We start from the raw sequence: 11,215 nt of genomic DNA on the forward strand, positions 1-11,215 counted from the left end.
GTAACACTTTATTGTTCACACACTCACTTAGTTGTTGATATCTAGGACTGTTTTGTTGGAGTTCGGAGATCATGCTGAGCATGATTTTAATGTATGAATATGGAAGTGTTCTTATTTTTGAAGTACGGAGTCCATGCTAGGCATGGTAGTAGTTAGTGGGATATTGAAGTGTGTTTGTTGCAGGTACATGTTTGACATTTGTTTGATATGAATTATTTCGATGTATTGCAATGTTTGATGTGATGGTATCCATGCTTCCATGTAGTTACTTTCAATTTAATTATGTCTTCCATGTGAAATTGTATACTGAAATCATGCTTCAAATGAATGTATCGTGTCATGAATAGTTTGCACATGAAAATATTAAGTTATCAATGCATGCATCATAATTCTTGTGATTGTATGACATCATATATTGCATGATAAATTTGATATTTTCTTCATCATAGCATTCTGATGATTCTCTTTTAACTGGTTAGGATACTATTCGTAACATCATACGACAAAATGACTGCAAACCGTGAATGGATGTACCGTAAGATAGTGGACAATGAGTTATCGCATGAATATATGGATGGTGTTGACAGTTTCATTGAATTTGCAACGGCAAGTGTTAGTACAGTGGATCCCATGGGTCGGATTAGGTGTCCCTGCAAGATTTGTAAGAATAATCGATTTGTAGAACCTCATGGCGTTAGGCATCACCTATACAGGAAGGGTTTTGTGAGTGATTATCAGAACTGGACGTTTCATGGAGAAGAATTTAGAAACAATTTTGATGCACGGGTGAATGTGGTGCACGATAATCCATATACGAATTTGATATTTGATGCCGCAGGAACAGAACTGGGTTCTGCTATGAGTTCTAGTGATGTATTTTGTTTTCAATTATTGCATATCTTTTAAATATTTTATATTGATATTTACTGTGTAACAATTCATGTGCAGCACGATGTTTGAGCCACAAGAAGTAGTACGGGAGATTAGGAATTCACTTCTTCAACATCTACCAGGACCAGTTGCTCAATGGAAAGAGTACCCAAAGGAGGTGTTAGACAGATTGTGGTCCTCATTCATGGTATACAGTTGTTCATCATAGTTAATGTGTTTCATATTTAATTTATTTAAGAAATGTCTACTAACTTTCTTAAAATATTTGTAGGCTTAGAATCGCTTCGCAACTACGGTGGAAGAAAATGATGCAAGGAAGGTGTGGCAGAAGGTGGCTGCCAATCGATTTGCAGACATGTTGCACACTATGAAGACTGCAGCAAAAAACGCATTTGGCGTAGTAGATGATCCATTACTGTGGAAGGGCCATGGTCCTATTACTATCAGGAGAGATTACTGGGATGAAATGTGCGATAAGTGGGTGGGAGATGCATTTAGAAATCGCTCTGCGAAGGCTGCACAAAATCAATCGAAGATGCCTGAAGCCCATCTACACACAGGTGGATCTAGGACATTTGGGAGTCACCTGAAGAAAATGGTAACTCATTAATATATAATATTAATTTTATAAGTATTGTTGCAAACTTGTGTACTAAATCTTTTGTTATTTAACTTCGCAGGAAGCAGAAAAAGGAGACAGTGTACCATATAAGGATGTGTTTGTTGAAACACATAAACGGAAGACCACGGGAGTCTTCGTATCAGAGAAGGCGAGAACGACAACGGTATGTATTAATTCTATTAATAATCATTGCAATATATATGCAAGTTATCATAATGTTATCATTAATTATTAATGAATACTTTAAACATTATTTTGTAGGAGGCATATGAGCAACAGATGGTAGAGCGATATGGTGATGACGCTACTCAGCATCCATCATTTGATCCTACAGCATGGGTGACTGCAGCAGGTGAACCCAAAAAAGGTCGCGTGTTCGGGTTTGGGAGTAATATGAACACTTCACCAGTTATTGGTTCTTCCAGTTACGGCTCACCGACTTCTTGCACCGACATAAGCTCCAAGCAACCGACTATTCTTTCCGGTGATGATGTACGCCAGATCGTTAATGAATCACTGAATAACTACTTCCAATACACTGTCGCCCCCTTTCTCCGAAATGAGATCAAGGTCGCTGTTCTGGAAAGGGGATCTTCGATTTCAGGTCCCTCTAGGTATAATCACATATTCAGTTTTTTGTCTGCCTTAGAACACATATGAGCATAATCGAATCACATATATAACTTTTTGCCTGCCTAAGAGCACATATGAGCATGCTATAATAACATATAGAGTTTTTTGATTGCCTTAGAGCACATATGAGCATGCTATAATAACATATAGACTTTTTTTATTGCCTTAGAGCACATATGAGCATGCTATAATCACATATAAAGTTTTTTTGCCTGTCTAAGAACACATATGAGCATGATAGAATCACATATAAAGTTTTTTTGACTGCATTAGAACACATATGAGCATGCTATAATCACATATTCAGTTTTTTGACTGCCTAAGAACACATATGAGCATGTTATAATCACATATTCAGTTTTTTTACTGCCTTAGCACACATATGAGCATGATAGAATCACATATAGAGTCTTTTTATTGCCTTAGAGCACATATGAGCATGTTATAATAACATATAGAGTTTTTTGATTGCCTTAGAGCACATATGAGCATGCTATAATAACATATAGACTTTTTTTATTGCCTTAGAGCACATATGAGCATGCTATAATCACATATAAAGTTTTTTTTCCTGCCTAAGAACACATATGAGCATGATAGAATCACATATAAAGTTTTTTTGACTGCATTAGAACACATATGAGCATGCTATAATCACATATTCAGTTTTTTGACTGCCTAAGAACACATATGAGCATGTTATAATCACATATTCAGTTTTTTGACTGCCTTAGCACACATATGAGCATGATAGAATCACATATAGAGTTTTTTTATTGCCTTAGAGCACATATGAGCATGCTATAATAACATATAGAGTTTTTTTTATTGCCTTAGAGCACATATGAGCATGCTATAATCACATATAAAGTTTTTTTGCCTGCCTTAGAGCACATATGAGCATGCTATAATCACATATTCAGTTTTTTGACTGCCTAAGAACACATATGAGCATGTTATAATCACATATTCAGTTTTTTGACTACCTTAAAACACATATGAGCATGCACAAATCACATATAGAGTTTTTTTACTGCCTTAGAACATATATCATTTATGATAAAATCACATATAAATTTTTTTGCTTTGCCTGCCTTAGAGCACATATGAGCATGCTATAATCACATATTCAATTTTTTGACTGCCTTAGCACACATACAAGCATGATTGAATCACATATATAGTTTTTTGCCTGCCTTAAAGCACATCTGAGCATGGTAGAATCACATATAGAGTTTTTCTAGCTGCCTTAGAACATATATGAACATGCTATAATCACATATTCAATTTTTTGACTGCCTTAGCACACATATGAGCATGATAGAATCACATATATATATAACTTTTTGTCTGCCTTAGAGCACATATGAGCATGATAGAATCACATATAGAGTTTTTTTATTGCCTTAGATCACACATGAGCACATGATAGAATCACATATAGTGTGTAATTTATTTCATTATATTTTGTTTATCAATACTGACTGTTCTTTTCTTGTGTAGGCTGCTAGCGATAATCAGCGTAGTGGAGCTGAAGGGACAGATAAAGACAATGAACAAGAAGACGCACAAAATCTTGGCGATGATTAGAGAACTGTGTTGAAGAAGTTCTATTTTTTTATGTTTCCTAATTGTAATTGTTGAATTGTAAATAATTAAACTTGTTAATTTTAAGGTGGAACGATTAATTGTTGTAGATTCTTGTTATATGAAATTTTTTGTGTGGTTTGTTTTTTATTTACAGGAAATATAAATTGTACAGTTCTCGGTATTTAATTTTCAAATAAATTTTTTTAAATTTTTTTTCGTGTTTGCGACGGAACCATCCGTCGCTATTCATATTAATCTAGCGACGGCATAGCGACGGAAGTAAATCCGTCGCCAAGCCGTGGTCGCCATTTAGTACCGGCGGATTGGCGACGGAATATAGCACTCGTTAGTCTGTCGCAATTAGCGAAGGACCTCGCAACGGAATAATTCTGTCGTCAGTTAGCGTCGAAATATTCGCGATGTAAGCATACCGTCGCCTCGTTGTCGCTAATCCATCGCTAACATGTGTAGCGACGAAATGTGGTCGTCGCTAATCTACTGCTTTGTTGTAGTGTGAATACATAACTGAACCAGGTTGTAAGAGTGCTATGATAGTGCTATATTATGGATCACAGGTGACACTTATGCAGGAATAGGGTGTCCTAGCATATTCAAAACCAAGAGGGGAGAGCACAAATATACAGGTAAATGAGATCGCAGATAGCTGAAGAGTATCTCAAATGGACATAATTTTGTGAATATAGAAAAAAAATGATGTAGTCTAACTCTTTTTTTTGACGTTAAGCTATCCTTGCTAATGATCCAAACGATATCTCCATAGTCAGCGCTTCTGATGTAAGGTAAATGGGCAAATGAAAAAAGAAAAACAATAAAGTGCTAAAAGAAACATTGGGATGTATGAAGAATACGGCGAGATGAATCATACCTCGAATAGCCTGAAAATGCCATCAAAAGGGAGATTAAACACTTTCGAATATTGAACACTCTATAGTCTATCCTCCCTTTTGACTAATGTGCTTGTAGTAGAAATGACCTCGAGCGTTTTTAAATCTTCTAGGTTAAAGAACTGCAAGAGAATCATACCAAAATGATCAAATATTCCCAGTAAGAAAGGTCAAAAGTTCAACCTCCGTTGTTGATGAGGAACGCCACCTGCATATATTTTAGCCATTTGTACAGATCGAGCAGTAAGTTACCTGGGTGAACCGACTTGAACTTACCGACTGAAAGTTGATTCCTCGAGGTTTTTGACAGATTACCAACAAGGATATACATAAGCACCCAGATGTAAAGCAATGGCTTTGATAAAAATAAAAAAAAATGTTGAAATAATTAACATCATGAAACAGGGACATATCACTTGACATAGGAAGGATGGGATATTAGCAGTGGCTAAAGGTATTTGCATCAAGGATAACTATTCACGCAGGTTGTCTTAATTACAACATTAACATATTAAGAATCGTGCAGAAAGAGAATATTACAATGCAAAAATCTCAAGCAGTGAATAATAAAAAAAAAGGATGAGCAACTCTTACGTGATTATAGTAACCTGACTTGTAGCTTGGTTACTTCCAAATCACACAATATTGAAGGTAATATGCCTTCTTCTTCAGCATCGGTTAAGTTAAAAAGAAGATCCTCTTGCTGATGACAAGAAACTTAGCGATTGAGATCTAATTTGATCTCCGTTGACTGAACAAATCATAGCTAGATCATCCCAACTCAGCATCTCTTCATTAAGATTCCAGAATTTTGGACCAAAATATTACATCAATGGCTTTCCCTTGGAGAGTTGCTCATCAGCAGCTTCATCACGAAGCTTCTGCGACTCATTAATTCAAGATGAGTAAAATTATGTATCCACTCTGCTAAAAAGTGAACTAGCCAAACCATAGTGAGATCAGTCTCTAGTAGACCAACAACGTGGTTCATATTTGGGGTTACCTGTATTGATATACATTGCAGAATGGAGATATACAGAGGATAATATATATAAAAAAAATGATGATATGGAATATGAAGAGATGCAAAAATACCCAGGAAGGAACTAGAAATTATGCAGATATGATGTGATGGTCTATACAAAACAGAAAATTGAGTTCAATCAGAATTCTTGCGGCAAGGCAGCACGAAAATCAAAAGTAATTGCTAATATAAACAGGAACTCCAGAGGTAGATAAACAGAGAACGATGTAGAAAATAGTGATGCTAAATCACATTTGATGAACCCGGAAACCACAACGATGCTGCAGCAACAATAAAAACTATCAAACAGAAAAATGGAGATCGCATAAGATGGGAAAAATGAGAATTAGGTGTACTATATTCACAGATAATAACAGAAAGGCAATGCCTCAAACAACAATAATGAATCAGGGATGCCTCAAAAATGATTTTAAAACAAGAGCTGCAATCTACACAATATGCTGGAGAAGAATGAAGGGGTGCAAAGCTGTAAAGGGAGTAAAAAAAAATACTAAATCAATTAATACTACTTTAACATAAAGAAATTTTAAAAGGAAGGAACAAAGCAATTGTTGGAGTCAGATTACTCCCTTAATGTAGCGACAACAGGTGGGTCGATCCTGCTATATGCAGATCGATCCCACCTTCAATGCATTTTGGTAAAACAAAGGTGAAGAACAGCGAAATCTGAATGGTAAAGGTAAAATTTCTATAAACAAGACCAAGATAAAAGGGAAAAAAAACTGAAATACGGTAAATTGATGACGAGGATGAGTAATACGAAGGAAAAGGCAAAGATGGGCCACTTACCTCTTGTTGCTTTTACTGAAAAAGAGAAATCTTCCTATCTATCAGAGGAGAGGCTTCAAGAAGAAAGTAACAAGAAAAGGGAGAAGAAGAAGAGGAGAGGGGTGCGGTGGTGAAGAAGCGGTCCGTGAAGGAAGAAGAAGGTGGAGGGGTAGAAGACGACCCGATTTAGGGTTTCTTGAGTCCCCTTTTAGGGAGGAAGAAGGAGGATGCGGTTGGGGGTTTGTTGCAGATGGACGGAGATCGAGAGATGGAGGAGCTCGCACATGGGGGCGTGCGATGAGGGTTCGGCTGGAGGTTGTTGGAAAAGTGGAAGAAGGGAAGTCGGCAAAGGGAGGGAAATGGCGAGAGTCAGGGAGAAGGCGCTCTTCTCCTGGAGTTCTTTACGAAAAGAGTCTTCAAAGGAAACCCTAAAAAAATATTTTTGAAAAGGCCCCTGTTATTTCAAAATTTTACAAAGAGGGGGTTTTTTAATATATTTTGCCTAAAAGGTGTTTTTATGAAACCCGATTTTTAAAAAGGTGTTTTCAAAAAAGATTATTTTGCAAAATGATGGTTTTCAAAAGCGGTTTTTCAAAAACTAATTTTTTTGTTTCTTTTCTATTTGCATTTTCCAATTTTTGTATCCTAGAGTTTTACGGAAAAACAAAGATTAAACACTAATTTTTTGTATTTTTCTAAGAAATATTTACAAAAGTGTTTTTCTGAGAATTTCAGACCATTTCGGGGAAATTTCTTCAGAAGAGTGGGTTTGGACCCGAGTTTTGAGAAAATGTTCGAGTTTCGATACTCGAATCGAGAAATACAACGTGATGGATCCAAACGAATGTCAGATGGACTGTCCGAGCTATTTAAAGACTATTTTTGGTATTTTCTATAATTTAAATTTAAAATTGGACAACGAGACTCATATTTGGATCTGGATAATGAATCTTAGATCCGAAATCAATTTAAACATATAAAATGAATTTAATTTCAGTAAAACTTGAGAAATGAACTGGAATTTAGATTAAAAAATGACTTATTTGCTCAAAAATGAATTTAGGGGCAAGAAGGGAATATTTAAAAGATTTTGAAAAATTTGGGGTGTTCACACTAAGGCATTATCCTCCTCATTTGGCTCCTCTGACAAATATGGTTTCCTAGCTGGAGGCTTGGCTGGCGAACCCCAACCCTGAACTGGCTGAATGTGGAGCAGGAATGATCGGATCTACTATATCGTCCTCATTCTTTCCCATGCCTCTGAATGGGTGATATCCATGCTTTATCAGAAGATCAAATCCCCTTTTGACCTTGAAAAACTGAGGGAATAAGGGATGATCTTGGAAAGAGGTGTAGTTGATACGTCCTCTCAGCTTGAAGAAAGGAGGTCCTTGCCATTGGACTACTGATGCAATGTTTTCTTCTGCATGAACATCCTTCAGCTTCAACATCTCTAAACTTTTGCTAAGGTTGATTTCATCACTTTCTCGGATGCTGAGGATGTTCGTTGTAAATGTCAGATGGGGGATCATAGGTTGTGGCAGCCTCTCTTCGAGATCTTCTCTCAGAATTGTGGTGATCATCCCTCCCTTGGACCATTTAATGCATTGGTGGAGGGTCGACGGAACAACATTGGCATTGTGGATCCATGTTCGTCCCAACAAAAGATTGTAGGTGGGCATCACATTCACAACATGGAATAAAACTGTATGTACTGAGTAGTTGATGAAAATTTCTAAAAAAATTTTTTCCTTTGCAGTCTGCCCGTGATTATCGAAATTGTAGATTGTGATCGAATCAGGCACATATTCTTCTTCTTTCAATCCCAAAGCTTTTGTTGTCATCTCTAGGCAAATATTGAAGTTTCTGCCTCCATCAATGAGCATGTGTGGGACTGTCATGCCCCTAGTCCTCACCACAATGTATAACGCGTGGTTATGAAAAGAATGAGGTTTTGGCAAGTCCTTATCAAAAAAGGTGATAGGCGCATTGGTCATCGCCTTATTCACAATTTGTGCCATATCCTCCGGAGTGGTGCCTGGCTTTACTTTAATCTTTCTTAACAAATCATCTAGCATTTCTTGATGTTTTGGGGAATCATGAGTTAGCTCCAAAATTGAAACATTGGAGAGCACCGTGACTAGCTTCTACAATAGATTGGCTCGCTCTTCAGCTGCTTTAGAGGTTTCTGCTTCTTCTGTAGGGATTTGCTTTTTGATAAACTTCTTGGGGAAACCAGGGACCCTTTTGTTCTCAGCCGACGAGTTCCTCTGACTCAGGATGGAGATGATGTTCATTTTTTTGGGTGTAGGCTGGTCTGGATGCAGAACTATGATCTGATGTTGGAGACTGATGTCTTCATTGGATCATGGGCATATATGGTTTTGTGGTAAAAAGGAACATTCTGAGATGGTTGTCGTGGAATGTTTCAGGAATGGAGCCGACAGGATTTCTATTTTTCCTTCATCTTCATCTTATATGAGGATATCCTTATCTATGCAATCTTGTACAAGTGCTTGAGGATGAAGCAATACTATGTATCATGTCTCGCTGTCCGGTGGAATTTGCAGAATTGGTCTTTGAACCTTCCCATGATCACTAGAGGATCTGCGATTTTGGGAAGTTTAACCATTCCTTGGGACAATAGGTATTCCAGGACTTTCTCTAAAGGCTGATCCAAAGGAGTAAATTTTCTATCCCTACTCCAATTGATGTGCTTGGGTTTTTCCTGAAGATCCCCTTTTTGTTGGGAACCGCTCGAAAGAGGCTTGTCATTGTTCTTGAAGAACTTTCCTTTCCTTCCTTTGTTCTGATCAGGCTTTGTGTCGTTGTTGTTACCGTTCTTGTTGCTACTGCCATGACCGTCGCCTAAGGTATCGGTTGAGTAAGTGAAATGTGCTTTTTTCTTCTGATCTTGGGCATTCTTGACCAGAGTGATGCCCTCATACACTCCATTCTCCATTCCCATTTCGAGTCATTCTGCTAGTTCTGTCAGTTCAATGAATGATTTTGATGGGTATGTAGAAATGAGGCTTCTTAAAGGCTGTGAGAAGTTGTTGAGGATAATTTGGAGGGTATGCTCCTCAGAGATGGAATTTCTCATTTTGTTGCAAATACTTCTCCATTTGTGGATGAAATATCCGGATTTTTCATTGCTTTCTTGCTTGAGGTTGTATAAATGATTGAGTGTGGGAAGAGCTTCCATGTTGAACAGAAATCGCTCAGTGAACATGTTGACGACCTTATCAAAATCTCGCAACTCAATGGGATTGACATGCTTTGCATACCACTTCGCAGCTATGCTTTCTAAACTGCAGGGGAAGCACAGGAAAAGAGCACGGTTATCTTCACTGAATCTGGCATATTCCGCAAAAAACATTGCAAGACGGGCCTTGGGATCACCGGATCCATCAAACTTAATGAATTTCTTGGGGAGATTCTCCAAGTTGTTATCCACATCCAATCCAAGATAGAAGTTATGCCTGGTATATACTTTCTTTTCTTTATCTCGAATTTGTAAATCCTTGACTGTCTTGGTCAATGCTTGGATTGGATCTTCTGTGGGGGGCTTATATTTAGGTTTGTTCACCGATACAGGCTCTTCAACCACCCTCTTGGACTGTCGCAGGTGCTTTGGGATAAACATTTGTTGCTCTTCCGCTTCAGAATCCTCTTCTATCGATTTTGTGTCCTCAGAGGTGTTGTCATGCTGGACTTTCTATTTACTGATCTTGACATGCTTTTTTATGGGTTTTCTCTTGATTTTGCTTTTAGATGCTGCCTTCTTTGGACCAGCACCAGCCTGCTCAGACATCATCTTTGACATCATCTTCTGAAATATATTGTACATGGCAGAATCAACATCATCTTCCCCTTCTGAGCCATGTCTCCTAGACAATCTGGGAGAGTTCATTTCCTCTATCTCGTTGTCACTGTGTTGCTGAACGGTTTGATTGTCAGTTCTCGTCTGAACCATTTTGAGATGCCAAAGTTTTCCTGGAGAATAAGGGAATTGTTAGAGTACGGAAGAAGCGCTTTTGAAAATTTTTCAAGAAAAGCAGAAATGGAGGGTTTGGTAGACAATTTTTAAGGTTATCCCATTACCCGGGATCGGGTCATCACGAGACTTATGATAATTGTGTTACCATTTTTATGATAACGAAAAAAATATGCCTTGTTACCTAGGCGAGGTCGTCAACCATAATAAAAGACTTTAAAAAAGAATATGAGAAATATCTCATTACCAGGGATGAGGTTGTCACAAGAATTGTGACCATTTATGTAATAAAACAAAAGAGTAAAATTTGGCCCAAACAGCTTTTCAGTAGAGCAAAAGTAAATTTTTTTTATAATAGATTTAGAGACAAAGAGAAGGTGGACAGACAGTTTGCCACCACTCTTGATATTCAGTAGATACATTTGATCCAGGAAATACAGATAGAGAAATGAAGGAATCCCAAGTATATTTGGTTACATGGTATGCCCTAGACCACTGATCTGACTGCAGATTGAATTCCGGCATATTATCCATCGGGAAGCGAATATTGGCACGAACTTGCCGCTGCAAGAACTGTCTGAGACACCTCTCTGGCTGATAATCGATACAGAAGATGGGGCCAAGTAATCTGTAGCGTTTGCTATAAGCATAAGGGTAGCGAGGAACTGATTCTTGCCTATCGAAATAATCCCAAATGATCTCCTCCTGATGCAGACTCTCGATCAAAGCTCAATGCTGAATAGCAGACTTCGGCTTCTTACTGT

The sequence above is a fragment of the Nuphar pumila genome, chromosome 9, assembly GCF_984573655.1.
Source record: "Nuphar pumila chromosome 9, dmNupPumi1.hap1.1, whole genome shotgun sequence".
Lineage (NCBI taxonomy): Eukaryota > Viridiplantae > Streptophyta > Magnoliopsida > Nymphaeales > Nymphaeaceae > Nuphar > Nuphar pumila.